Source organism: Prunus avium, chromosome 8, assembly GCF_965620075.1.
Source record: "Prunus avium chromosome 8, drPruAviu1.hap1.1, whole genome shotgun sequence".
NCBI classification, from domain to species: domain Eukaryota; kingdom Viridiplantae; phylum Streptophyta; class Magnoliopsida; order Rosales; family Rosaceae; genus Prunus; species Prunus avium.
Window position 1 is genome coordinate 10,123,885 of NC_142291.1, and position 26,343 is coordinate 10,150,227.

The 26,343-nt window shown below is 48.0% G+C and overlaps 25 non-coding genes across 25 annotated transcripts; all 25 read right to left on the reverse strand.

Annotated features, from left to right (window-relative positions):
- Positions 1 to 2,082: 2,082 nt before the first annotated feature.
- On the reverse strand, positions 2,083 to 2,201 carry LOC148291694 (5S ribosomal RNA). Its single transcript, XR_015827509.1, has one exon. It is a non-coding gene; the product is annotated as a 5S ribosomal RNA (ribosomal RNA).
- A 753-nt stretch (positions 2,202 to 2,954) lies between these two features.
- LOC148291695 (5S ribosomal RNA) lies at positions 2,955 to 3,073 on the reverse strand. The gene has a single exon (XR_015827362.1). It is a non-coding gene; the product is annotated as a 5S ribosomal RNA (ribosomal RNA).
- A 753-nt stretch (positions 3,074 to 3,826) lies between these two features.
- LOC148291696 (5S ribosomal RNA) lies at positions 3,827 to 3,945 on the reverse strand. Its single transcript, XR_015826875.1, has one exon. It is a non-coding gene; the product is annotated as a 5S ribosomal RNA (ribosomal RNA).
- Positions 3,946 to 4,698: 753 nt separating this feature from the next.
- Positions 4,699 to 4,817, reverse strand: LOC148291697 (5S ribosomal RNA). The gene has a single exon (XR_015826876.1). It is a non-coding gene; the product is annotated as a 5S ribosomal RNA (ribosomal RNA).
- A 753-nt stretch (positions 4,818 to 5,570) lies between these two features.
- LOC148291698 (5S ribosomal RNA) lies at positions 5,571 to 5,689 on the reverse strand. The gene has a single exon (XR_015827665.1). It is a non-coding gene; the product is annotated as a 5S ribosomal RNA (ribosomal RNA).
- Positions 5,690 to 6,461: 772 nt separating this feature from the next.
- LOC148291699 (5S ribosomal RNA) lies at positions 6,462 to 6,580 on the reverse strand. Its single transcript, XR_015827076.1, has one exon. It is a non-coding gene; the product is annotated as a 5S ribosomal RNA (ribosomal RNA).
- A 774-nt stretch (positions 6,581 to 7,354) lies between these two features.
- LOC148291700 (5S ribosomal RNA) lies at positions 7,355 to 7,473 on the reverse strand. Its single transcript, XR_015827363.1, has one exon. It is a non-coding gene; the product is annotated as a 5S ribosomal RNA (ribosomal RNA).
- A 1,753-nt stretch (positions 7,474 to 9,226) lies between these two features.
- Positions 9,227 to 9,345, reverse strand: LOC148291701 (5S ribosomal RNA). The gene has a single exon (XR_015827364.1). It is a non-coding gene; the product is annotated as a 5S ribosomal RNA (ribosomal RNA).
- Positions 9,346 to 10,118: 773 nt separating this feature from the next.
- On the reverse strand, positions 10,119 to 10,237 carry LOC148291702 (5S ribosomal RNA). Its single transcript, XR_015826905.1, has one exon. It is a non-coding gene; the product is annotated as a 5S ribosomal RNA (ribosomal RNA).
- A 720-nt stretch (positions 10,238 to 10,957) lies between these two features.
- LOC148291703 (5S ribosomal RNA) lies at positions 10,958 to 11,076 on the reverse strand. The gene has a single exon (XR_015826654.1). It is a non-coding gene; the product is annotated as a 5S ribosomal RNA (ribosomal RNA).
- A 772-nt stretch (positions 11,077 to 11,848) lies between these two features.
- Positions 11,849 to 11,967, reverse strand: LOC148291704 (5S ribosomal RNA). Its single transcript, XR_015826987.1, has one exon. It is a non-coding gene; the product is annotated as a 5S ribosomal RNA (ribosomal RNA).
- Positions 11,968 to 12,721: 754 nt separating this feature from the next.
- LOC148291705 (5S ribosomal RNA) lies at positions 12,722 to 12,840 on the reverse strand. Its single transcript, XR_015827365.1, has one exon. It is a non-coding gene; the product is annotated as a 5S ribosomal RNA (ribosomal RNA).
- A 754-nt stretch (positions 12,841 to 13,594) lies between these two features.
- Positions 13,595 to 13,713, reverse strand: LOC148291706 (5S ribosomal RNA). Its single transcript, XR_015827696.1, has one exon. It is a non-coding gene; the product is annotated as a 5S ribosomal RNA (ribosomal RNA).
- A 754-nt stretch (positions 13,714 to 14,467) lies between these two features.
- On the reverse strand, positions 14,468 to 14,586 carry LOC148291707 (5S ribosomal RNA). The gene has a single exon (XR_015827367.1). It is a non-coding gene; the product is annotated as a 5S ribosomal RNA (ribosomal RNA).
- A 754-nt stretch (positions 14,587 to 15,340) lies between these two features.
- On the reverse strand, positions 15,341 to 15,459 carry LOC148291708 (5S ribosomal RNA). The gene has a single exon (XR_015827697.1). It is a non-coding gene; the product is annotated as a 5S ribosomal RNA (ribosomal RNA).
- A 754-nt stretch (positions 15,460 to 16,213) lies between these two features.
- Positions 16,214 to 16,332, reverse strand: LOC148291709 (5S ribosomal RNA). The gene has a single exon (XR_015827368.1). It is a non-coding gene; the product is annotated as a 5S ribosomal RNA (ribosomal RNA).
- A 754-nt stretch (positions 16,333 to 17,086) lies between these two features.
- LOC148291710 (5S ribosomal RNA) lies at positions 17,087 to 17,205 on the reverse strand. Its single transcript, XR_015827369.1, has one exon. It is a non-coding gene; the product is annotated as a 5S ribosomal RNA (ribosomal RNA).
- Positions 17,206 to 17,959: 754 nt separating this feature from the next.
- On the reverse strand, positions 17,960 to 18,078 carry LOC148291711 (5S ribosomal RNA). Its single transcript, XR_015827370.1, has one exon. It is a non-coding gene; the product is annotated as a 5S ribosomal RNA (ribosomal RNA).
- A 754-nt stretch (positions 18,079 to 18,832) lies between these two features.
- Positions 18,833 to 18,951, reverse strand: LOC148291712 (5S ribosomal RNA). The gene has a single exon (XR_015826720.1). It is a non-coding gene; the product is annotated as a 5S ribosomal RNA (ribosomal RNA).
- Positions 18,952 to 19,705: 754 nt separating this feature from the next.
- On the reverse strand, positions 19,706 to 19,824 carry LOC148291713 (5S ribosomal RNA). The gene has a single exon (XR_015827371.1). It is a non-coding gene; the product is annotated as a 5S ribosomal RNA (ribosomal RNA).
- Positions 19,825 to 20,578: 754 nt separating this feature from the next.
- Positions 20,579 to 20,697, reverse strand: LOC148291714 (5S ribosomal RNA). Its single transcript, XR_015827082.1, has one exon. It is a non-coding gene; the product is annotated as a 5S ribosomal RNA (ribosomal RNA).
- Positions 20,698 to 23,499: 2,802 nt separating this feature from the next.
- Positions 23,500 to 23,618, reverse strand: LOC148291715 (5S ribosomal RNA). Its single transcript, XR_015827372.1, has one exon. It is a non-coding gene; the product is annotated as a 5S ribosomal RNA (ribosomal RNA).
- Positions 23,619 to 24,372: 754 nt separating this feature from the next.
- LOC148291716 (5S ribosomal RNA) lies at positions 24,373 to 24,491 on the reverse strand. The gene has a single exon (XR_015827630.1). It is a non-coding gene; the product is annotated as a 5S ribosomal RNA (ribosomal RNA).
- A 754-nt stretch (positions 24,492 to 25,245) lies between these two features.
- LOC148291717 (5S ribosomal RNA) lies at positions 25,246 to 25,364 on the reverse strand. The gene has a single exon (XR_015826655.1). It is a non-coding gene; the product is annotated as a 5S ribosomal RNA (ribosomal RNA).
- A 754-nt stretch (positions 25,365 to 26,118) lies between these two features.
- LOC148291718 (5S ribosomal RNA) lies at positions 26,119 to 26,237 on the reverse strand. The gene has a single exon (XR_015827632.1). It is a non-coding gene; the product is annotated as a 5S ribosomal RNA (ribosomal RNA).
- Positions 26,238 to 26,343: the final 106 nt, after the last annotated feature.

The window sequence follows — 26,343 nt, forward strand, 5'->3', positions numbered from 1 at the left end:
ACATGAGAATAGAGTTAAACCATAAGGGACTTAACTCAAAATTAGCAAGCTGAAAAACATGCATGAATATGATCTCAAGAAGGATGCTAAACACTTAAAAGAAGAATGTGTGCAATTCAACCACATGACATCTAGGATCAATTTAGGTCTTTATTATAGGTTGTAATGGGGCTAAGGGTGTAAGGTGAGTAAGAAATGAAGGATAAGGATACAACAAAGTCCAAGGAACTCACAATGTAAGAGCATATAATCGTTGACTAAAAGACTTTGAAACATCACGCTTGAAATTTTCATTCTTTTATTATTTTTTGGGTGATCAAATAGACCACAAAGCCTTATACCTCCACTAATTATGATTCACACTCCTTCCTTCCATTTGAACAACCAAGAAACATGGAATTGAATTTGAAACCATTGCCACTTAACCACGACTTTTCTCTTTTCTTTCACCCTTTTTTTTTTTTTTTTTTTTTTTTTGAAAGTAATAACCCTTCCCAAACTTAGCATGAAAAACACATCTAAATTAAAGCTCACGAGTTCCTTAGAAAGGTAAATTCTTGTTTTTCAGGCTAAGGCTAGAAGTAATAACTGGTTACTTGAAAGAAAAGGCATACATATAGGCTCAAGGTGGTTAACAATGGAAAATCATGCTTAAGCATGCATAGGGTTAGCTTGAAAGGCACAAACGGTCCAAAGAGGGCCTTAATATCATTTCTCAAATGTCATGTAATCAAATTGCACAAGAATGAGTAACTTTTAAGTGCTCAACCAAATCAATGAATAATGAGATCAAACAACAACTCAGATGACAAGAAAAGTGGAATATGTGTATAACACTCATGAATTGAAGCACAAGGCTCAAAGCTCACATTATATGGTTATACAAGTCTAATTCATGCTTGATACAATTCTTTGGATCATGCAAGTCCCTCAACTGGAGAATTATGAAACAAATGGCAAGTGCGTAGAGGGTTTCAAACATATCATGCTAGAACGATGCCATTTAGTGAATAACAAATTTTTTAATTTTTTTTTTTTAATTTTTTTTTTTTTAGAGCATTTTCAATCAAGTCATTTAAACATTCATCACAATCTCATCATATATGTCCGGAAAGTGACTTGAAAACACAAAGACTCAAAACTGAAAAGAAAACAGAACAAATTAAAGCAAGAATTAAAGCGAAACGAAAAAGACTTGCTATCCCTTCCCAAACTTAGAAATAAACATTGTCCTCAATGTTAAAGAATTCAGACATCAACAACGTTATAACAAGAATTAAAGGGAATAAAGCAGTTAAATACAAGAACAAACACGAAAAAAACAACTACAACACGGTTGCAAAAACAAAAACAAAAACGAAACCAAACAGAAACAAATAAAACAGTAAGCCCTAACAACAGTCTTACACATGCAGAAATCCAACCCAATGAAACGCAAAAACCAAATGAAAGCCCAACCCAAACGAAAGCCCAAAAGCCCAAAAGCGAAGAAAGTAAATAAAACAAAGAAACCAAGTCAGAAGCACAAAGAGCGAGGACTCAGTAAAATAGAAAAAGTGGGCCCTAAAGTCTCGACACCTGTGAGTCACGGGAAACAAAGGGAGAGACGTGTCGACAAGCAGAGGTCTCTCTCACGGTCCCAAGCCAGAAAAATTGGCTTCATAGGAAGGCGTGACGACTTTCGTTTCTCAAAAACGCTGAAAGGCGGAACTGTAATTAAAGGGGTTGGGGACCAGGTGGGGTGACCTAAGGGGATAGGCCGTAAGGGCCGCGCAAAATGCAAAAGCGCAGTGGCTAGGGTTACGTAAAAACTCATTGCGTTGCCATGAGTCGTGGGCTTTTTCGGGCATCCGAAGTCGTTTACTAGCCCGAGATCCAGTTTTTGAAGTTTTTGGTAACTGTGTTATTTTCCTATTTTAATTCCTTCGTTAATCCTAGGCTTTCTAGGAGTATTTAATCATAGTGTGCCCCGATTGTCACGCTGCGCCAAGGGGTCGTGATAAAACAAAGACATCCAGATGAATAAGATGACGGAAAGCAAACGCCCACGACAATTGAAACGTCAACAAGGCAAAAAAAGAAGGGATGCAACACGAGGACTTCCCAGGAGGTCACCCATCCTAGTACTACTCTCGCCCAAACTCACTTAACTTCGGAGTTCTGATGGGATCCGGTGCATGTGAGTTGGTATGATCACATCCGTTAGCTTATAACGCCTAAAAGTATATAAGCCACGTTTGAGCCATGCCATATGACCATGGGTTGGCTATCCAACGCCCCCCGCATGAAATGGCATGGCCTGTCAAGCCTTGTCGTCGCCACCCCTAAAACGTGTCGCGCGCAGGCCTGCCGAACTGCCGGTTCCGATCGGCTGTGGGGCCTACCTTACGATAATTGAACCAAAACAAAAAAAACAAAAAAACTGACAACGTTAAGAACAACCCCAATAATTTCGGCAGTGGGCGTCGAGTCCTGCTGTTTTTTCGCTTTCGTTCGTTTGCGGTGCCCGGTTAATTGGAGACGAGCTCCACGGGGTGATGTAGGACAGATGGGGTAAGTTATTGGAGAGGAGCTGGACCGACGCGCGTGCAACGGCAAATCGGGCAAACCGCTGATCTGGGCTCCGACCTCAGAATTGGGCCCACGAACCGTCGATTCGAAGGCAACGGCGTCGCGAGTAAAACTCATTGCGTTGCCATGAGTCGTGGGCTTTTTCGGGCATCCGACGTCGTTTACTAGCCCGAGATCCAGTTTTTGAAGTTTTTGGTAACTGTGTTATTTTCCTATTTTAATTCCTTCGTTAATCCTAGGCTTTCTAGGAGTATTTAATCATAGTGTGGCCCGATTGTCACACTGCGCCAAGGGGTCGTGACAATACAAAGACATCCAGATGAATAAGATGACGGAAAGCAAACGCCCACGACAATTGAAACGTCAACAAGGCAAAAAAAGAAGGGATGCAACACGAGGACTTCCCAGGAGGTCACCCATCCTAGTACTACTCTCGCCCAAACTCGCTTAACTTCGGAGTTCTGATGGGATCCGGTGCATGTGAGTTGGTATGATCGCATCCGTTAGCTTATAACGCCTAAAAGTATATAAGCCACGTTTGAGCCATGCCATATGACCATGGGTTGGCTATCCAACGCCCCCCGCATGAAATGGCATGGCCTGTCAAGCCTTGTCGTCGCCACCCCTACCACGTGTCGCGCGCAGGCCTGCCGAACTGCTGGTTCCGATCAGCTGTGGGGCCTACCTTACGATAATTGAACCAAAACAAAAAAAACAAAAAAACTGACAACGTTAAGAACAACCCCAATAATTTCGGCAGTGGGCGTCGAGTCCTGCTGTTTTTTCGCTTTCGTTCGTTTGCGGTGCCCGGTTAATTGGAGACGAGCTCCACGGGGTGATGTAGGACAGATGGCGTAAGTTATTGGAGAGGAGCTGGACCGACGCGCGTGCAACGGCAAATCGGGCAAACCGCTGATCTGGGCTCCGACCTCAGAATTGGGCCCACGAACCGTCGATTCGAAGGCAACGGCGTCGCGAGTAAAACTCATTGCGTTGCCATGAGTCGTGGGCTTTTTCGGGCATCCGACGTCGTTTACTAGCCCGAGATCAAGTTTTTGAAGTTTTTGGTAACTGTGTTATTTTCCTATTTTAATTCCTTCGTTAATCCTAGGCTTTCTAGGACTATTTAATCATAGTGTGCCCCGATTGTCACGCTGCGCCAAGGGGTCGTGATAAAACAAAGACATCCAGATGAATAAGATGACGGAAAGCAAACGCCCACGACAATTGAAACGTCAACAAGCCAAAAAAAGAAGGGATGCAACACGAGGACTTCCCAGGAGGTCACCCATCCTAGTACTACTCTCGACCAAACTCGCTTAACTTCGGAGTTCTGATGGGATCCGGTGCATGTGAGTTGGTATGATCGCATCCGTTAGCTTATAACGCCTAAAAGTATATAAGCCACGTTTGAGCCATGCCATATGACCATGGGTTGGCTATCCAACGCCCCCCGCATGAAATGGCATGGCCTGTCAAGCCTTGTCGTCGCCACCCCTACCACGTGTCGCGCGCAGGCCTGCCGAACTGCCGGTTCTGATCGGCTGTGGGGCCTACCTTACGATAATTGAACCAAAACAAAAAAAACAAAAAAACTGACAACGTTAAGAACAACCCCAATAATTTCGGCAGTGGGCGTCGAGTCCTGCTGTTTTTTCGCTTTCGTTCGTTTGCGGTGCCCGGTTAATTGGAGACGAGCTCCACGGGGTGATGTAGGACAGATGGCGTAAGTTATTGGAGAGGAGCTGGACCGACGCGCGTGCAACGGCAAATCGGGCAAACCGCTGATCTGGGCTCCGACCTCAGAATTGGGCCCACGAACCGTCGATTCGAAGGCAACGGCGTCGCGAGTAAAACTCATTGCGTTGCCATGAGTCGTGGGCTTTTTCGGGCATCCGACGTCGTTTACTAGCCCGAGATCAAGTTTTTGAAGTTTTTGGTAACTGTGTTATTTTCCTATTTTAATTCCTTCGTTAATCCTAGGCTTTCTAGGACTATTTAATCATAGTGTGCCCCGATTGTCACGCTGCGCCAAGGGGTCGTGATAAAACAAAGACATCCAGATGAATAAGATGACGGAAAGCAAACGCCCACGACAATTGAAACGTCAACAAGCCAAAAAAAGAAGGGATGCAACACGAGGACTTCCCAGGAGGTCACCCATCCTAGTACTACTCTCGACCAAACTCGCTTAACTTCGGAGTTCTGATGGGATCCGGTGCATGTGAGTTGGTATGATCGCATCCGTTAGCTTATAACGCCTAAAAGTATATAAGCCACGTTTGAGCCATGCCATATGACCATGGGTTGGCTATCCAACGCCCCCCGCATGAAATGGCATGGCCTGTCAAGCCTTGTCGTCGCCACCCCTACCACGTGTCGCGCGCAGGCCTGCCGAACTGCCGGTTCTGATCGGCTGTGGGGCCTACCTTACGATAATTGAACCAAAACAAAAAAAACAAAAAAACTGACAACGTTAAGAACAACCCCAATAATTTCGGCAGTGGGCGTCGAGTCCTGCTGTTTTTTCGCTTTCGTTCGTTTGCGGTGCCCGGTTAATTGGAGACGAGCTCCACGGGGTGATGTAGGACAGATGGGGTAAGTTATTGGAGAGGAGCTGGACCGAACCGCGTGCAACGGCAAATCGGGCAAACCGCTGATCTGGGCTCCGACCTCAGAATTGGGCCCACGAACCGTCGATTCGAAGGCAACGGCGTCGCGAGTAAAACTCATTGCGTTGCCATGATTCGTAGGCCTTTTCGGGCATCCGACGTCGTTTACTAGCCCGAAATCCAGTTTTTGAAGTTTTTGGTAACTGTGTTATTTTCCTATTTTAATTCCTTCGTTAATCCTAGGCTTTCTAGGAGTATTTAATCATAGTGTGCCCCGATTGTCACGCTGCGCCAAGGGGTCGTGATAAAACAAAGACATCCAGATGAATAAGATGACGGAAAGCAAACGCCCACGACAATTGAAACGTCAACAAGGCAAAAAAAGAAGGGATGCAACACGAGGAATTCCCAGGAGGTCACCCATCCTAGTACTACTCTCGCCCAAACTCGCTTAACTTCGGAGTTCTGATGGGATCCGGTGCATGTGAGTTGGTATGATCGCATCCGTTAGCTTATAACGCCTAAAAGTATATAAGCCACGTTTGAGCCATGCCATATGACCATGGGTTGGCTATCCAACGCCCCCCGCATGAAATGGGATGCCGTCGCATGAAATGGCATGGCCTGTAGGGCTTGTCGTCGCCACCCCTACCATGTGTCACGCGCAGGCCTGCCGAACTGCCGGTTCCGATCGGCTGTGGGGCCTACCTTACGATAATTGAACCAAAACAAAAAAAACAAAAAAACTGACAACGTTAAGAACAACCCCAATAATTTCGGCAGTGGGCGTCGAGTCCTGTTGTTTTTTCGCTTTCGTTCGTTTGCGGTTCCCGGTTAATTGGAGACGAGCTCCACGGGGTGATGTAGGACAGATGGCGTAAGTTATTGGAGAGGAGCTGGACCGACGCGCGTGCAACGGAAAATCGGGCAAACCGCTGATCTGGGCTCCGACCTCAGAATTGGGCCCACGAACCGTCGATTCGAAGGCAACGGCGTCGCGAGTAAAACTCATTGCGTTGCCATGATTCGTAGGCCTTTTCGGGCATCCGACGTCGTTTACTAGCCCGAAATCCAGTTTTTGAAGTTTTTGGTAACTGTGTTATTTTCCTATTTTAATTCCTTCGTTAATCCTAGGCTTTCTAGGAGTATTTAATCATAGTGTGCCCCGATTGTCACGCTGCGCCAAGGGGTCGTGGTAAAACAAAGACATCCAGATGAATAAGATGACGGAAAGCAAACGCCCACGGCAATTGAAACGTCAACAAGGCAAAAAAAGAAGGGACGCAACACGAGGACTTCCCAGGAGGTCACCCATCCTAGTACTACTCTCGCCCGAACTTGCTTAACTTCGGAGTTCTGATGGGATCCGGCGCATGTGAGTTGGTATGATCGCATCCGCTAGCTTATAACGCCTAAAAGTATATAAGCCACGTTTGAGCCATGCCATATGACCATGGGTTGGCTATCCAACGCCCCCCGCATGAAATGGGATACCGTCGCATGAAATGGCATGGCCTGTCCGGGCTTGTCGTCGCCACCCCTACTATGTGTCGCGCGCAGGCCTGCCGAACTGCCGGTTCCGATCGGCTGTGGGGCCTACCTTACGATAATTGAACCAAAACAAAAAAAAACAAAAAAACTGACAACGTTAAGAACAACCCCAACAATTTCGGCAGTGGGCGTCGAGTCCTGTTGTTTTTTCGCTTTCGTTCGTTTGCGGTGCCCGGTTAATTGGAGACGAGCTCCACGGGGTGATGTAGGACAGATGGCGTAAGTTATTGGAGAGGAGCTGGACCGACGCGCGTGCAACGGCAAATCGGGCAAACCGCTGATCTGGGCTCCGACCTCAGAATTGGGCCCACGAACCGTCGATTCGAAGCCAACGGCGTCGCGAGAAAAACTCATTGCATTGCCATGAGTCGTGGGCTTTTTCGGGCATCCGACGTCGTTTACTAGCCCGAAATCCAGTTTTTGAAGTTTTTGGTAACTGTGTTATTTTCCTATTTTAATTCCTTCGTTAATCCTAGGCTTTCTAGGAGTATTTAATCATAGTGTGCCCCGATTGTCACGCTGCGCCAAGGGGTCGTGATAAAACAAAGACATCCAGATGAATAAGATGACGGAAAGCAAACGTCCACGACAATTAAAACGTCAATAAGGCAAAAAAAGAAGGGATGCAACACGAGGACTTCCCAGGAGGTCACCCATCCTAGTACTACTCTCGCCCAAACTCGCTTAACTTCGGAGTTCTGATGGGATCCGGTGCATGTGAGTTGGTATGATCGCATCCGTTAGCTTATAACGCCTAAAAGTATATAAGCCACGTTTGAGCCATGCCATATGACCATGGGTTGGCTATCCAATGCCCCCCACATGAAATGGCATGGCCTGTCAGGGCTTGTCGTCGCCACCCCTACCATGTGTCGCGCGCAGGCCTGCCGAACTGCCGGTTCCGATCGGCTGTGGGGCCTACCTTACGATAATTGAACCAAAACAAAAAAAACAAAAAAACTGACAACGTTAAGAACAACCCCAAGAATTTCGGCAGTGGGCGTCGAGTCCTGTTGGTTTTTCCCTTTCGTTCGTTTTCGGTGCCCGGTTAATTGGAGACGAGCTCCACGGGGTGATGTAGGACAGATGGCGTAAGTTGTTGGAGAGGAGCTGGATCGACGCGCGTGCAACGGCAAATCGGGCAAACCGCTGATCTGGGCTCCGACCTCAGAATTGGGCCCACGAACCGTCGATTCGAAGGCAACGGCGTCACGAGTAAAACTCATTGCGCTGCCATGAGTCTTGGGCTTTTTCGGGCATCCGACGTCGTTTACTAGCCCAAAATCCAGTTTTTGAAAATTTTGGTAACTGTGTTATTTTCCTATTTTAATTCCTTCATTAATCCTAGGCTTTCTAGGAGTATTTAATCATAGTGTGCCCCGATTGTCACGCTGCGCCAAGGGGTCGTGATAAAACAAAGACATCCAGATGAATAAGATGACGGAAAGCAAACGCCCACGACAATTAAAACGTCAACAAGGCAAAAAAAGAAGGGATGTAACACGAGGACTTCCCAGGAGGTCACCCATCCTTAACTTCGGAGTTCTGATGGGATCCGGTGCATGTGAGTTGGTATGATCGCATCCGTTAGCTTATAACGCCTAAAAGTATATAAGCCACGTTTGAGCCATGCCATATGACCATGGGTTGGCTATCCAACGCCCCCCGCATGAAATGGGATGCCGTCGCATGAAATGGCATGGCCTGTCAGGGCTTGTCGTCGCCACCCCTACCATGTGTTGCGCGCAGGCCTGCCGAACTGCCGGTTCCGATCGGCTGTGGGGCCTACCTTACGATAATTGAACCAAAACAAAAAAAACAAAAAAACTGACAACGTTAAGAACAACCCCAATAATTTCGGCAGTGGGCGTCGAGTCCTGTTGTTTTTTCGCTTTCGTTCGTTTGCGGTGCCCGGTTAATTGGAGACGACCTCCACGGGGTGATGTAGGACAGATGGCGTAAGTTATTGGAGAGGAGCTGGACCGACGCGCGTGCAACGGCAAATCCGGCAAACCGCTGATCTGGGCTCCGACCTCAGAATTGGGCCCACGAACCGTCGATTCGAAGGCAACGACGTCGCGAGTAAAACCCATTGCGCTGCCATGAGTCGTGGGCTTTTTCGGGCATCCGACGTCGTTTACTAGCTCGAAATCCAGTTTTTGAAATTTTTGGTAACTGTGTTATTTTCCTATTTTAATTCCTTCGTTAATCCTAGGCTTTCTAGGATTATTTAATCGTAGTGTGCCCCGATTGTGACGCTGCGCCAAGGGGTTGTGATAAAACAAAGACATCCAGATGAATAAGATGACGGAAAGCAAACGTCCACGACAATTAAAACGTCAATAAGGCAAAAAAAGAAGGGATGCAACACGAGGACTTCCGATTGTGACGCTGCGCCAAGGGGTTGTGATAAAACAAAGACATCCAGATGAATAAGATGACGGAAAGCAAACGTCCACGACAATTAAAACGTCAATAAGGCAAAAAAAGAAGGGATGCAACACGAGGACTTCCCAGGAGGTCACCCATCCTAGTACTACTCTCGCCCAAACTCGCTTAACTTCGGAGTTCTGATGGGATCCGGTGCATGTGAGTTGGTATGATCGCATCCGTTAGCTTATAACGCCTAAAAGTATATAAGCCACGTTTGAGCCATGCCATATGACCATGGGTTGGCTATCCAACGCCCCCCGCATGAAATGGGATGCCGTCGCATGAAATGGCATGGCCTGTCAGGGCTTGTCGTCGCCACCCCTACCATGTGTCGCGCGCAGGCCTGCCGAACTGCCGGTTCCGATCGGCTGTGGGGCCTACCTTACGATAATTGAACCAAAACAAAAAAAACAAAAAAACTGACAACGTTAAGAACAACCCCAATAATTTCGGCAGTGGGCGTCGAGTCCTGTTGTTTTTTCGCTTTCGTTCGTTTGCGGTGCCCGGTTAATTGGAGACGAGCTCCACGGGGTGATGTAGGACAGATGGCGTAAGTTATTGGAGAGGAGCTGGACCGACGCGCGTGCAACGGCAAATCGGGCAAACCGCTGATCTGGGCTCCGACCTCAGAATTGGGCCCACGAACCGTCGATTCGAAGGCAACGGCGTCGCGAGTAAAACCCATTGCGCTGCCATGAGTCGTGGGCTTTTTCGGGCATCCGACGTCGTTTACTAGCTCGAAATCCAGTTTTTGAAATTTTTGGTAACTGTGTTATTTTCCTATTTTAATTCCTTCGTTAATCCTAGGCTTTCTAGGATTATTTAATCATAGTGTGCCCCGATTGTCACCCTGCGCCAAGGGGTCGCGATAAAACAAAGACATCCAGATGAATAAGATGACGGAATGCAAACGCCCACGACAATTAAAACGTCAATAAGGCAAAAAAAGAAGGGATGCAACACGAGGACTTCCCAGGAGGTCACCCATCCTAGTACTACTCTCGCCTAAACTCGCTTAACTTCGGAGTTCTGATGGGATCCGGTGCATGTGAGTTGGTATGATCGCATCCGTTAGCTTATAACGCCTAAAAGTATATAAGCCACGTTTGAGCCATGCCATATGACCATGGGTTGGCTATCCAACGCCCCCCGCATGAAATGGGATGCCGTCGCATGAAATGGCTTGGCCTGTCAGGGCTTGTCGTCGCCACCCCTACCATGTGTCGCGCGCAGGCCTGCCGAACTGCCGGTTCCGATCGGCTGTGGGGCCTACCTTACGATAATTGAACCAAAACAAAAAAAACAAAAAAACTGACAACGTTAAGAACAACCCCAATAATTTCGGCAGTGGGCGTCGAGTCCTGTTGTTTTTCGCTTTCGTTCGTTTGCGGTGCCCGGTTAATTGGAGACGAGCTCCACGGGGTGATGTAGGACAGATGGCGTAAGTTATTGGAGAGGAGCTGGACCGACGCGCGTGCAACGGCAAATCGGGCAAACCGCTGATCTGGGCTCCGACCTCAGAATTGGGCCCACGAACCGTCGATTCGAAGGCAACGGCGTTGCGAGTAAAACTCATTGCGTCGCCAGTTTTTGAAGTTTTTGGTAACTGTGTTATTTTCCTATTTTAATTCCTTCGTTAATCCTAGGCTTTCTAGGAGTATTTAATCATAGTGTGCCCCGATTGTCACGCTGCGCCAAGGGGTCGTGATAAAACAAAGACATCCAGATGAATAAGATGACGGAAAGCAAACGCCCACGACAATTGAAACGTCAACAAGGCAAAAAAAGAAGGGATGCAACACGAGGACTTCCCAGGAGGTCACCCATCCTAGTACTACTCTCGCCCAAACTCCCTTAACTTCGGAGTTCTGATGGGATCCGGTGCATGTGAGTTGGTATGATCGCATCCGTTAGCTTATAACGCCTAAAAGTATATAAGCCACGTTTGAGCCATGCCATATGACCATGGGTTGGCTATCCAACGCCCCCCGCATGAAATGGGATGCCGTCGCATGAAATGGCATGGCCTGTCAGGGCTTGTCGTCGCCACCCCTACCATGTGTCACGCGCAGGCCTGCCGAACTGCCGGTTCCGATCAGCTGTGGGGCCTACCTTACGATAATTGAACCAAAACAAAAAAAACAAAAAAACTGACAACGTTAAGAACAACCCCAATAATTTCGGCAGTGGGCGTCGAGTCCTGTTGTTTTTTCGCTTTCGTTCGTTTGCGTTGCCCGGTTAATTGGAGACGAGCTCCACGGGGTGATGTAGGACAGATGGCGTAAGTTATTGGAGAGGAGCTAGACCGACGCGCGTGCAACGGCAAATCGGCAAACCGCTGATCTGGGCTCCGACCTCAGAATTGGGCCCACGAACCGTCGATTCGAAGGCAACGGCGTCGCGAGTAAAACTCATTGCATTGCCATGAGTCGTGGGCTTTTTCGGGCATCCGACGTCGTTTACTAGCCCGAAATCCAGTTTTTGAAGTTTTTGGTAACTGTGTTATTTTCCTATTTTAATTCCTTCGTTAATCCTAGGCTTTCTAGGAGTATTTAATCATAGTGTGCCCCGATTGTCACGATGCGCCACGGGGTCGTGATAAAACAAAGACATCCAGATGAATAACATGACGGAAAGCAAACGCCCAAGACAATTGAAACGTCAACAAGGGAAAAAAAGAAGGGATGCAACACGAGGACTTCCCAGGAGGTCACCCATCCTAGTACTACGCTCGCCCAAACTCGCTTGACTGCGGAGTTCTGATGGGATCCGGTGCATGTGAGTTGGTATGATCGCATCCGTTAGCTTATAACACCTAAAAGTATATAAGCCACGTTTGAGCCATGCCATATGACCATGGGTTGGCTATCCAACGCCCCCCGCATGAAATGGCATGGCCTGTCAGGCCTTGTCGTCGCCACCCCTACCATGTGTCGCGCGCAGGCCTGCCGAACTGCCGGTTCCGATCGGCTGTGGGGCCTACCTTACGATAATTGAACCAAAACAAAAAAAAACAAAAAAACTGACAACGTTAAGAACAACCCCAATAATTTCAGCAGTGGGCGTCGAGTCCTGTTGTTTTTTCGCTTTCGTTCGTTTGCGGTGCCCGGTTAATTGGAGACGAGCTCCACGGGGTGATGTAGGACAGATGGCTTAAGTTATTGGAGAGGAGCTGGACCGACGCGCGTGCAACGGCAAATCGGGCAAACCGCTGATCTGGGCTCCGACCTCAGAATTGGGCCCACGAACCGTCGATTCGAAGGCAACGGCGTCGCGAGTAAAACTCATTGCGTTGCCATGAGTCGTGGGCTTTTTCGGGCATCCGACGTCGTTTACTAGCCCGAAATCCAGTTTTTGAAGTTTTTGGTAACTGTGTTATTTTCCTATTTTAATTCCTTCGTTAATCCTAGGCTTTCTAGGAGTATTTAATCATAGTGTGCCCCGATTGTCACGCTGCGCCACGGGGTCGTGATAAAACAAAGACATCCAGATGAATAAGTTGACGGAAAGCAAACGCCCACGACAATTGAAACGTCAACAAGGCAAAAAAAGAAGGGATGCAACACGAGGACTTCCCAGGAGGTCACCCATCCTAGTACTACTCTCGCCCAAACTCGCTTAACTTCGGAGTTCTGATGGGATCCGGTGCATGTGAGTTGGTATGATCGCATCCGTTAGCTTATAACACCTAAAAGTACATAAGCCACGTTTGAGCCATGCCATATGACCATGGGTTGGCTATCCAACGCCCCCCGCATGAAATGGCATGGCCTGTCAGGCCTTGTCGTCGCCACCCCTACCATGTGTCGCGCGCAGGCCTGCCGAACTGCCGGTTCCGATCGGCTGTGGGGCCTACCTTACGATAATTGAACCAAAACAAAAAAAAACAAAAAAACTGACAACGTTAAGAACAACCCCAATAATTTCGGCAGTGGGCGTCGAGTCCTGTTGTTTTTTCGCTTTCGTTCGTTTGCGGTGCCCGGTTAATTGGAGACGAGCTCCACGGGGTGATGTAGGACAGATGGCGTAAGTTATTGGAGAGGAGCTGGACCGACGCGCGTGCAACGGCAAATCGGGCAAACTGCTGATCTGGGCTCCGACCTCAGAATTGGGCCCACGAACCGTCGATTCGAAGGCAACGGCGTCGCGAGTAAAACTCATTGCGTTGCAATGAGTCGTGGGCTTTTTCGGGCATCCGACGTCGTTTACTAGCCCGAAATCCAGTTTTTGAAGTTTTTGGTAACTGTGTTATTTTCCTATTTTAATTCCTTCGTTAATCCTAGGCTTTCTAGGAGTATTTAATCATAGTGTGCCCCGATTGTCACGCTGCGCCACGGGGTTGTGATAAAACAAAGACATCCAGATGAATAAGATGACGGAAAGCAAACGCCCACGACAATTGAAACGTCAACAAGGCAAAAAAAGAAGGGATGCAACACGAGGACTTCCCAGGAGGTCACCCATCCTAGTACTACTCTCGCCCCAACTCGCTTAACTTCGGAGTTCTGATGGGATCCGGTGCATGTGAGTTGGTATGATCGCATCCGTTAGCTTATAACACCTAAAAGTACATAAGCCACGTTTGAGCCATGCCATATGACCATGGGTTGGCTATCCAACGCCCCCCGCATGAAATGGCATGGCCTGTCAGGCCTTGTCGTCGCCACCCCTACCATGTGTCGCGCGCAGGCCTGCCGAACTGCCGGTTCCGATCGGCTGTGGGGCCTACCTTACGATAATTGAACCAAAAGAAAAAAAAACAAAAAAACTGACAACGTTAAGAACAACCCCAATAATTTCGGCAGTGGGCGTCGAGTCCTGTTGTTTTTTCGCTTTCGTTCGTTTGCGGTGCCCGGTTAATTGGAGACGAGCTCCACGGGGTGATGTAGGACAGATGGCGTAAGTTATTGGAGAGGAGCTGGACCGACGCGCGTGCAACGGCAAATCGGGCAAACTGCTGATCTGGGCTCCGACCTCAGAATTGGGCCCACGAACCGTCGATTCGAAGGCAACGGCGTCGCGAGTAAAACTCATTGCGTTGCAATGAGTCGTGGGCTTTTTCGGGCATCCGACGTCGTTTACTAGCCCGAAATCCAGTTTTTGAAGTTTTTGGTAACTGTGTTATTTTCCTATTTTAATTCCTTCGTTAATCCTAGGCTTTCTAGGAGTATTTAATCATAGTGTGCCCCGATTGTCACGCTGCGCCACGGGGTCGTGATAAAACAAAGACATCCAGATGAATAAGTTGACGGAAAGCAAACGCCCACGACAATTGAAACGTCAACAAGGCAAAAAAAGAAGGGATGCAACACGAGGACTTCCCAGGAGGTCACCCATCCTAGTACTACTCTCGCCCAAACTCGCTTAACTTCGGAGTTCTGATGGGATCCGGTGCATGTGAGTTGGTATGATCGCATCCGTTAGCTTATAACACCTAAAAGTACATAAGCCACGTTTGAGCCATGCCATATGACCATGGGTTGGCTATCCAACGCCCCCCGCATGAAATGGCATGGCCTGTCAGGCCTTGTCGTCGCCACCCCTACCATGTGTCGCGCGCAGGCCTGCCGAACTGCCGGTTCCGATCGGCTGTGGGGCCTACCTTACGATAATTGAACCAAAACAAAAAAAAACAAAAAAACTGACAACGTTAAGAACAACCCCAATAATTTCGGCAGTGGGCGTCGAGTCCTGTTGTTTTTTCGCTTTCGTTCGTTTGCGGTGCCCGGTTAATTGGAGACGAGCTCCACGGGGTGATGTAGGACAGATGGCGTAAGTTATTGGAGAGGAGCTGGACCGACGCGCGTGCAACGGCAAATCGGGCAAACTGCTGATCTGGGCTCCGACCTCAGAATTGGGCCCACGAACCGTCGATTCGAAGGCAACGGCGTCGCGAGTAAAACTCATTGCGTTGCAATGAGTCGTGGGCTTTTTCGGGCATCCGACGTCGTTTACTAGCCCGAAATCCAGTTTTTGAAGTTTTTGGTAACTGTGTTATTTTCCTATTTTAATTCCTTCGTTAATCCTAGGCTTTCTAGGAGTATTTAATCATAGTGTGCCCCGATTGTCACGCTGCGCCACGGGGTTGTGATAAAACAAAGACATCCAGATGAATAAGATGACGGAAAGCAAACGCCCACGACAATTGAAACGTCAACAAGGCAAAAAAAGAAGGGATGCAACACGAGGACTTCCCAGGAGGTCACCCATCCTAGTACTACTCTCGCCCCAACTCGCTTAACTTCGGAGTTCTGATGGGATCCGGTGCATGTGAGTTGGTATGATCGCATCCGTTAGCTTATAACACCTAAAAGTACATAAGCCACGTTTGAGCCATGCCATATGACCATGGGTTGGCTATCCAACGCCCCCCGCATGAAATGGCATGGCCTGTCAGGCCTTGTCGTCGCCACCCCTACCATGTGTCGCGCGCAGGCCTGCCGAACTGCCGGTTCCGATCGGCTGTGGGGCCTACCTTACGATAATTGAACCAAAACAAAAAAAAACAAAAAAACTGACAACGTTAAGAACAACCCCAATAATTTCGGCAGTGGGCGTCGAGTCCTGTTGTTTTTTCGCTTTCGTTCGTTTGCGGTGCCCGGTTAATTGGAGACGAGCTCCACGGGGTGATGTAGGACAGATGGCATAAGTTATTGGAGAGGAGCTGGACCGACGCGCGTGCAACGGCAAATCGGGCAAACTGCTGATCTGGGCTCCGACCTCAGAATTGGGCCCACGAACCGTCGATTCGAAGGCAACGGCGTCGCGAGTAAAACTCATTGCGTTGCAATGAGTCGTGGGCTTTTTCGGGCATCCGACGTCGTTTACTAGCCCGAAATCCAGTTTTTGAAGTTTTTGGTAACTGTGTTATTTTCCTATTTTAATTCCTTCGTTAATCCTAGGCTTTCTAGGAGTATTTAATCATAGTGTGCCCCGATTGTCACGCTGCGCCACGGGGTTGTGATAAAACAAAGACATCCAGATGAATAAGATGACGGAAAGCAAACGCCCACGACAATTGAAACGTCAACAAGGCAAAAAAAGAAGGGATGCAACACGAGGACTTCCCAGGAGGTCACCCATCCTAGTACTACTCTCGCCCAAACTCGCTTAACTTCGGAGTTCTGATGGGATCCGGTGCATGTGAGTTGGTATGATCGCATCCGTTAGCTTATAACACCTAAAAGTACATAAGCCACGTTTGAGCCATGCCATATGACCATGGGTTGGCTATCCAACGCCCCCCGCATGAAATGGCATGGCCTGTCAGGCCTTGTCGTCGCCACCCCTACCATGTGTCGCGCGCAGGCCTGCCGAACTGCCGGTTCCGATCGGCTGTGGGGCCTACCTTACGATAATTGAACCAAAACAAAAAAAAACAAAAAAACTGACAACGTTAAGAACAACCCCAATAATTTCGGCAGTGCGCGTCGAGTCCTGTTGTTTTTTCGCTTTCGTTCGTTTGCGGTGCCCGGTTAATTGGAGACGAGCTCCACGGGGTGATGTAGGACAGATGGCGTAAGTTATTGGAGAGGAGCTGGACCGACGCGCGTGCAACGGCAAATCGGGCAAACTGCTGATCTGGGCTCCGACCTCAGAATTGGGCCCACGAACCGTCGATTCGAAGGCAACGGCGTCGCGAGTAAAACTCATTGCGTTGCAATGAGGCGTGGGCTTTTTCGGGCATCCGACGTCGTTTACTAGCCCGAAATCCAGTTTTTGAAGTTTTTGGTAACTGTGTTATTTTCCTATTTTAATTCCTTCGTTAATCCTAGGCTTTCTAGGAGTATTTAATCATAGTGTGCCCCGATTGTCACGCTGCGCCACGGGGTTGTGATAAAACAAAGACATACAGATGAATAAGATGACGGAAAGCAAACGCCCACGACAATTGAAACGTCAACAAGGCAAAAAAAGAAGGGATGCAACACGAGGACTTCCCAGGAGGTCACCCATCCTAGTACTACTCTCGCCCAAACTCGCTTAACTTCGGAGTTCTGATGGGATCCGGTGCATGTGAGTTGGTATGATCGCATCCGTTAGCTTATAACACCTAAAAGTACATAAGCCACGTTTGAGCCATGCCATATGACCATGGGTTGGCTATCCAACGCCCCCCGCATGAAATGGCATGGCCTGTCAGGCCTTGTCGTCGCCACCCCTACCATGTGTCGCGCGCAGGCCTGCCGAACTGCCGGTTCCGATCGGCTGTGGGGCCTACCTTACGATAATTGAACCAAAACAAAAAAAAACAAAAAAACTGACAACGCTAAGAACAACCCCAATAATTTCGGCAGTGGGCGTCGAGTCCTGTTGTTTTTTCGCTTTCGTTCGTTTGCGGTGCCCGGTTAATTGGAGACGAGCTCCACGGGGTGATGTAGGACAGATGGCGTAAGTTATTGGAGAGGAGCTGGACCGACGCGCGTGCAACGGCAAATCGGGCAAACTGCTGATCTGGGCTCCGACCTCAGAATTGGGCCCACGAACCGTCGATTCGAAGGCAACGGCGTCGCGAGTAAAACTCATTGCGTTGCAATGAGTCGTGGGCTTTTTCGGGCATCCGACGTCGTTTACTAGCCCGAAATCCAGTTTTTGAAGTTTTTGGTAACTGTGTTATTTTCCTATTTTAATTCCTTCGTTAATCCTAGGCTTTCTAGGAGTATTTAATCATAGTGTGCCCCGATTGTCACGCTGCGCCACGGGGTTGTGATAAAACAAAGACATCCAGATGAATAAGATGACGGAAAGCAAACGCCCACGACAATTGAAACGTCAACAAGGCAAAAAAAGAAGGGATGCAACACGAGGACTTCCCAGGAGGTCACCCATCCTAGTACTACTCTCGCCCAAACTCGCTTAACTTCGGAGTTCTGATGGGATCCGGTGCATGTGAGTTGGTATGATCGCATCCGTTAGCTTATAACACCTAAAAGTACATAAGCCACGTTTGAGCCATGCCATATGACCATGGGTTGGCTATCCAACGCCCCCCGCATGAAATGGCATGGCCTGTCAGGCCTTGTCGTCGCCACCCCTACCATGTGTCGCGCGCAGGCCTGCCGAACTGCCGGTTCCGATCGGCTGTGGGGCCTACCTTACGATAATTGAACCAAAACAAAAAAAAACAAAAAAACTGACAACGTTAAGAACAACCCCAATAATTTCGGCAGTGCGCGTCGAGTCCTGTTGTTTTTTCGCTTTCGTTCGTTTGCGGTGCCCGGTTAATTGGAGACGAGCTCCACGGGGTGATGTAGGACAGATGGCGTAAGTTATTGGAGAGGAGCTGGACCGACGCGCGTGCAACGGCAAATCGGGCAAACTGCTGATCTGGGCTCCGACCTCAGAATTGGGCCCACGAACCGTCGATTCGAAGGCAACGGCGTCGCGAGTAAAACTCATTGCGTTGCAATGAGTCGTGGGCTTTTTCGGGCATCCGACGTCGTTTACTAGCCCGAAATCCAGTTTTTGAAGTTTTTGGTAACTGTGTTATTTTCCTATTTTAATTCCTTCGTTAATCCTAGGCTTTCTAGGAGTATTTAATCATAGTGTGCCCCGATTGTCACGCTGCGCCACGGGGTTGTGATAAAACAAAGACATACAGATGAATAAGATGACGGAAAGCAAACGCCCACGACAATTGAAACGTCAACAAGGCAAAAAAAGAAGGGATGCAACACGAGGACTTCCCAGGAGGTCACCCATCCTAGTACTACTCTCGTCCAAACTCGCTTAACTTCGGAGTTCTGATGGGATCCGGTGCATGTGAGTTGGTATGATCGCATCCGTTAGCTTATAACACCTAAAAGTACATAAGCCACGTTTGAGCCATGCCATATGACCATGGGTTGGCTATCCAACGCCCCCCGCATGAAATGGCATGGCCTGTCAGGCCTTGTCGTCGCCACCCCTACCATGTGTCGCGCGCAGGCCTGCCGAACTGCCGGTTCCGATCGGCTGTGGGGCCTACCTTACGATAATTGAACCAAAACAAAAAAAAACAAAAAAACTGACAACGTTAAGAACAACCCCAATAATTTCGGCAGTGGGCGTCGAGTCCTGTTGTTTTTTCGCTTTCGTTCGTTTGCGGTGCCCGGTTAATTGGAGACGAGCTCCACGGGGTGATGTAGGACAGATGGCGTAAGTTATTGGAGAGGAGCTGGACCGACGCGCGTGCAACGGCAAATCGGGCAAACCGCTGATCTGGGCTCCGACCTCAGAATTGGGCCCACGAACCGTCGATTCGAAGGCAACGGCGTCGCGAGTAAAACTCATTGCGTTGCAATGAGTCGTGGGCTTTTTCGGGCATCCGACGTCGTTTACTAGCCCGAAATCCAGTTTTTGAAGTTTTTGGTAACTGTGTTATTTTCCTAGTTTAATTCCTTCGTTAATCCTAGGCTTTCTAGGAGTATTTAATCATAGTGTGCCCCGATTGTCACGCTGTGCCACGGGGTCGTGATAAAACAAAGACATCCAGATGAATAAGATGACGGAAAGCAAACGCCCACGACAATTGAAACGTCAACAAGGCAAAAAAAGAAGGGATGCAACACGAGGACTTCCCAGGAGGTCACCCATCCTAGTACTACTCTCGCCCAAACTCGCTTAACTTCGGAGTTCTGATGGGATCCGGTGCATGTGAGTTGGTATGATCGCATCCGTTAGCTTATAACACCTAAAAGTACATAAGCCACGTTTGAGCCATGCCATATGACCATGGGTTGGCTATCCAACGCCCCCCGCATGAAATGGCATGGCCTGTCAGGCCTTGTCGTCGCCACCCCTACCATGTGTCGCGCGCAGGCCTGCCGAACCGCCGGTTCCGATCGGCTGTGGGGCCTACCTTACGATAATTGAACCAAAACAAAAAAAAACAAAAAAACTGACAACGTTAAGAACAACCCCAATAATTTCGGCAGTGGGCGTCGAGTCCTGTTGTTTTTTCGCTTTCGTTCGTTTGCGGTGCCCGGTTAATTGGAGACGAGCTCCACGGGGTGATGTAGGACAGATGGCGTAAGTTATTGGAGAGGAGCTGGACCGACGCGCGTGCAACGGCAAATCGGGCAAACCGCTGATCTGGGCTCCGACCTCAGAATTGGGCCCACGAACCGTCGATTCGAAGGCAACGGCGTCGCGAGTAAAACTCATTGCGTTGCCATGAGTCGTGGGCTTTTTCGGGCATCCGACGTCGTTTACTAGCCCGAAATCCAGTTTTTGAAGTTTTTGGTAACTGTGTTATTTTCCTATTTTAATTCCTTCGTTAATCCTAGGCTTTCTAGGAGTATTTAATCATAGTGTGCCCCGATTGTCACGCTGCGCCACGGGGTCGTGATAAAACAAAGACATCCAGATGAATAAGATGACGGAAAGCAAACGCCCACGACAATTGAAACGTCAACAAGGCAAAAAAAGAAGGGATGCAACACGAGGACTTCCCAGGAAGTCACCCATCCTAGTACTACTCTCGCCCAAACTCGCTTAACTTCGGAGTTCTGATGGGATCCGGTGCGTGTGAGTTCGTATGATCGCATCCGTTAGCTTATAACACCTAAAAGTATATAAGCCACGTTTGAGCCATGCCATATGACCATGGGTTGGCTATCCAACGCCCCCCGCATGAAATGGCATGGCCTGTCAGGCCTTGTCGTCGCCACCCCTACCATGTGTCGCGCGCAGGCCTGCCGAACTGCCGGTTCCGATCGGCTGTGGGGCCTACCTTACGATAATTGAACCAAAACAAAAAAAAACAAAAAAACTGACAACGTTAAGAACAACCCCAATAATTTCGGCAGTGGGCGTTGTTAAGCTCATAATTTCATACATATACATGCCCAATTTACTTACTTCTTTTGCTTAGTTTCTTATAATTTTGAGTTATTTGCCTCCCTTTGTGTGTTTTGTAGGCCAAAAGAGCAAGAGAGCATAATTCATGCAATTCATGCATGTTAAGGCCTAATTTGGATGAAGAGAAGAAGAGCTTAAAGACAAACTCATTTTGGCTACAGCCCCCTGCCAGTCCAGTTCCGTAGGTCATATTGCAAGCTTCGTTTCAGCAACCTACATAGCTCGGATGAGGCAACAGTCTTCATGAAAGTTGTTCCAATGGGTGTGTACTATAACATATCCACAATTCATCCCCATTGGATAAATCTGGAGTCCGTCACCTAGCAAACACAGAACCATGCTCAGGATGGATTTTGTCAGCGAGCAAACTGAGTTAGCAATTTGTTTCAGCCTTAACTTCCTCCTCCGAGCTTGGATTGGGCCAATACTTGTGTGGTTGGATCATACACATTCTGAACTTCACAATGGACATCTTTAAGTCTTCATTTGATTCAGCCTAGCCCAAGTTGTAAGCCCTTGAAGTTGCTGGTCATGCTGACCTCAGGATGAGCTGGTTGGAAGCTTGGTCATGGTGAGCTAGGCATGAGCTATTGTAGCTGGTTGGAGGCTTGGTCATGGTGACATGAAGATGAGCTAGGGCTGCTGGTGGGATTTATTGCTGAAGTGCATCAACCAATTCAGATTTTATAATGCAAGTGTTGTATGCATTAGTGAAGTGCATCAACCAATTCATCTTTTATAATGCAAGTGTTGTATGCATTAGCCATATTGAATTCAGATTTATCACTCCCCTCTCCCTATAAATACCACATCCATTCCACATTCAAGACACAACAAATCCTGAGATTCACAACCCCCACAATTCACTCCAACCATCCTCAAACACTCTCACAATCCCAAACACTCCAACAATCACCAAAACAACTCCAGCAAACTTCTATTCCATTTCCCTACGAATTTCATCTTCCTTAGCCATCACCACTCACTCAAACTCATCCCAAATCACCTCCATATCCTTCATACATCTTTCTAGAAGTGGGGAAGCTCTTGGAGAAGCATTAGAAGTGGAGAAGCACTTGGAGAAGCCTTGGACACCACAAGAACTTCAGAAAAAGGGTTTTTCTACTCTTATTGCATTCATTATGTTTTCTCATTTCTGTTCAAGTCTCTTTTCCATTATGAGTAGCTAAATCCATAACTAGGGCTTCGATGTAACCTAACATGAATATTCTGGGTTTATAAGTTTGGAGTTTCAAGTTTGATTCATGATTCATGTTCTTATTCATTATGCTTATAAGTTAACATGCTTGTTTGAATGATTGATCACCATTAGAACTTGTTTGTTAACTATCTTGGTTTGAATTAAGAGTATACACCAGGCTTTAATTCGAATTGAACTATGAATAGGAAGAGTATGTATGGACATTCGACAACAGGGATTAGATACATACTTGGTTGTTTAAAATGTTCTTCTATGCTTAATGGGTTCCTAATGCTTAATTTTAGTTTAGACAACAAATGATCAAATTAGGGAATTAGGAACACAAGGTTAGGACCAAACACCATGGCCTAATCATACTTTAGCTAGAATCAATCTTTGAATCTGAATTAGACTTGTTACTTGAATCTTTATAACCCAGAATTGAATTGTTATGGTGAATCGAATGCCCTAGTCTCCAAACCTGTGTTTTAACTTTCAAAACCACCCTTTGTTACTTTTGTTTACTTGCTTTCCGTTGCAATTTCAGTTTGTTCATTTCTTTCTATAATCACAAGCATTCTCACTTCAAAGTTCATTTTAATCTTGCTGCATTTGTTTTCAAACTCACTCTTGCTTTAAATTCTGTTTTAGATTTAACTTCCTAACTTCTTGAATTTGGTAATCTAAAGTACATAACTAATTTGAACTTCTCAGTCTTCGTGGGTACGACCTCGTACTTGTCTTGCTATACTACTAATTGCCCCGTACAATTGCGAGTTAACATATTATTAACAACAGGCGTCGAGTCCTGTTGTTGTTTCGCTTTCGTTCGTTTGCGGTGCCCGGTTAATTGGAGACGAGCTCCACGGGGTGATGTAGGACAGATGGCGTAAGTTATTGGAGAGGAGCTGGACCGACGCGCGTGCAACGGCAAATCGGGGAAACCGCTGATCTGGGCTCCGACCTCAGAATTGGGCCCATGAACCGTCGATTCGAAGGCAACGGCGTCGCGAGTAAAACTCATTGCGTTGCCATGAGTCGTGGGCTTTTTCGGGCATCCGACGTCGTTTACTAGCCCGAAATCCAGTTTTTGAAGTTTTTGGTAACTGTGTTATTTTCCTATTTTAATTCCTTCGTTAATCCTAGGCTTTCTAGGAGTATTTAATCATAGTGTGCCCCGATTGTCACGCTGCGCCACGGGGTCGTGATAAAACAAAGACATCCAGATGAATAAGATGACGGAAAGCAAACGCCCACGACAATTGAAACGTCAACAAGGCAAAAAAAGAAGGGATGCAACACGAGGACTTCCCAGGAGGTCACCCATCCTAGTACTACTCTCGCCCAAACTCGCTTAACTTCGGAGTTCTGATGGGATCCGGTGCATGTGAGTTGGTATGATCGCATCCGTTAGCTTATAACACCTAAAAGTACATAAGCCACGTTTGAGCCATGCCATATGACCATGGGTTGGCTATCCAACGCCCCCCGCATGAAATGGCATGGCCTGTCAGGCCTTGTCGTCGCCACCCCTACCATGTGTCGCGCGCAGGCCTGCCGAACTGCCAGTTCCGATCGGCTGTGGGGCCTACCTTACGATAATTGAACCAAAACAAAAAAAAACAAAAAAACTGACAACGTTAAGAACAACCCCAATAATTTCGGCAGTGGGCGTCGAGTCCTGTTGTTTTTTCGCTTTCGTTCGTTTGCGGTGCCCGGTTAATTGGAGACGAGCTCCACGGGGTGATGTAGGACAGATGGCGTAAGTTATTGGAGAGGAGCTGGACCGACGCGCGTGCAACGGCAAATCGGGCAAACCGCTGATCTGGGCTCCGACCTCAGAATTGGGCCCACGAACCGTCGATTCGAAGGCAACGGCGTCGCGAGTAAAACTCATTGCATTGCCATGAGTCGTGGGCTTTTTCGGGCATCCGACGTCATTTACTAGCCCGAAATCCAGTTTTTGAAGTTTTTGGTAACTGTGTTATTTTACTATTTTAATTCCTTCGTTAATCCTAGGCTTTCTAGGAGTATTTAATCATAGTGTGCCCCGATTGTCACGCTGCGCCACGGGGTCGTGATAAAACAAAGACATCCAGATGAATAAGATGACGGAAAGCAAACGCCCACGACAATTGAAACGTCAACAAGGCAAAAAAAGAAGGGATGCAACACGAGGACTTCCCAGGAGGTCACCCATCCTAGTACTACTCTCGCCCAGACTCGCTTAACTTCGGAGTTCTGATGGGATCCGGTGCATGTGAGTTGGTATGATCGCATCCGTTAGCTTATAACACCTAAAAGTATATAAGCCACGTTTGAGCCATGCCATATGACCATGGGTTGGCTATCCAACGCCCCCCGCATGAAATGGCATCGCCTGTCAGGCCTTGTCGTCGCCACCCCTACCATGTGTCGCGCGCAGGCCTGCCGAACTGCCGGTTCCGATCGGCTGTGGGGCCTACCTTACGATAATTGAACCAAAACAAAAAAAAACAAAAAAACTGACAACGTTAAGAACAACCCCAATAATTTCGGCAGTGGGCGTCGAGTCCTGTTGTTTATTCGCTTTCGTTCGTTTGCGGTGCCCGGTTAATTGGAGACGAGCTCCACGGGGTGATGTAGGACAGATGGCGTAAGTTATTGGAGAGGAGCTGGACCGACGCGCGTGCAACGGCAAATCGGGCAAACCGCTGATCTGGGCTCCGACCTCAGAATTGGGCCCACGAACCGTCGATTCGAAGGCAACGGCGTCGCGAGTAAAACTCATTGCGTTGCCATGAGTCGTGGGCTTTTTCGGGCATCCGACGTCGTTTACTAGCCCGAAATCCAGTTTTTGAAGTTTTTGGTAACTGTGTTATTTTCCTATTTTAATTCCTTCGTTAATCCTAGGCTTTCTAGGAGTATTTAATCATAGTGTGCCCCGATTGTCACGCTGCGCCACGGGGTCGTGATAAAACAAAGACATCCAGATGAATAAGATGACGGAAAGCAAACGCCCACGACAATTGAAACGTCAACAAGGCAAAAAAAGAAGGGATGCAACACGAGGACTTCCCAGGAGGTCACCCATCCTAGTACTACTCTCGCCCAAACTCCCTTAACTTCGGAGTTCTGATGGGATCCGGTGCATGTGAGTTGGTATGATCGCATCCGTTAGCTTATAACACCTAAAAGTATATAAGCCACGTTTGAGCCATGCCATATGACCATGGGTTGGCTATCCAACGCCCCCCGCATGAAATGGCATGGCCTGTCAGGCCTTGTCGTCGCCACCCCTACCATGTGTCGCGCGCAGGCCTGCCGAACTGCCGGTTCCGATCGGCTGTGGGGCCTACCTTACGATAATTGAACCAAAACAAAAAAAAACAAAAAAACTGACAACGTTAAGAACAACCCCAATAATTTCGGCAGTGGGCGTCGAGTCCTGTTGTTTTTTCGCTTTCGTTCGTTTGCGGTGCCCGGTTAATTGGAGACGAGCTCCACGGGGTGATGTAGGACAGATGGCGTAAGTTATTGGAGAGGAGCTGGACCGACGCGCGTGCAACGGCAAATCGGGCAAACCGCTGATCTGGGCTCCGACCTCAGAATTGGGCCCACGAACCGTCGATTCGAAGGCAACGGCGTCGCGAGTAAAACTCATTGCATTGCCATGAGTCGTGGGCTTTTTCGGGCATCCGACGTCGTTTACTAGCCCGAAATCCAGTTTTTGAAGTTTTTGGTAACTGTGTTATTTTCCTATTTTAATTCCTTCGTTAATCCTAGGCTTTCTAGGAGTATTTAATCATAGTGTGCCCCGATTGTCACGCTGCGCCACGGGGTCGTGATAAAACAAAGACATCCAGATGAATAAGATGACGGAAAGCAAACGCCCACGACAATTGAAACGTCAACAAGGCAAAAAAAGAAGGGATGCAACACGAGGACTTCCCAGGAGGTCACCCATCCTAGTACTACTCTCGCCCAGACTCGCTTAACTTCGGAGTTCTGATGGGATCCGGTGCATGTGAGTTGGTATGATCGCATCCGTTAGCTTATAACACCTAAAAGTATATAAGCCACGTTTGAGCCATGCCATATGACCATGGGTTGGCTATCCAACGCCCCCCGCATGAAATGGCATGGCCTGTCAGG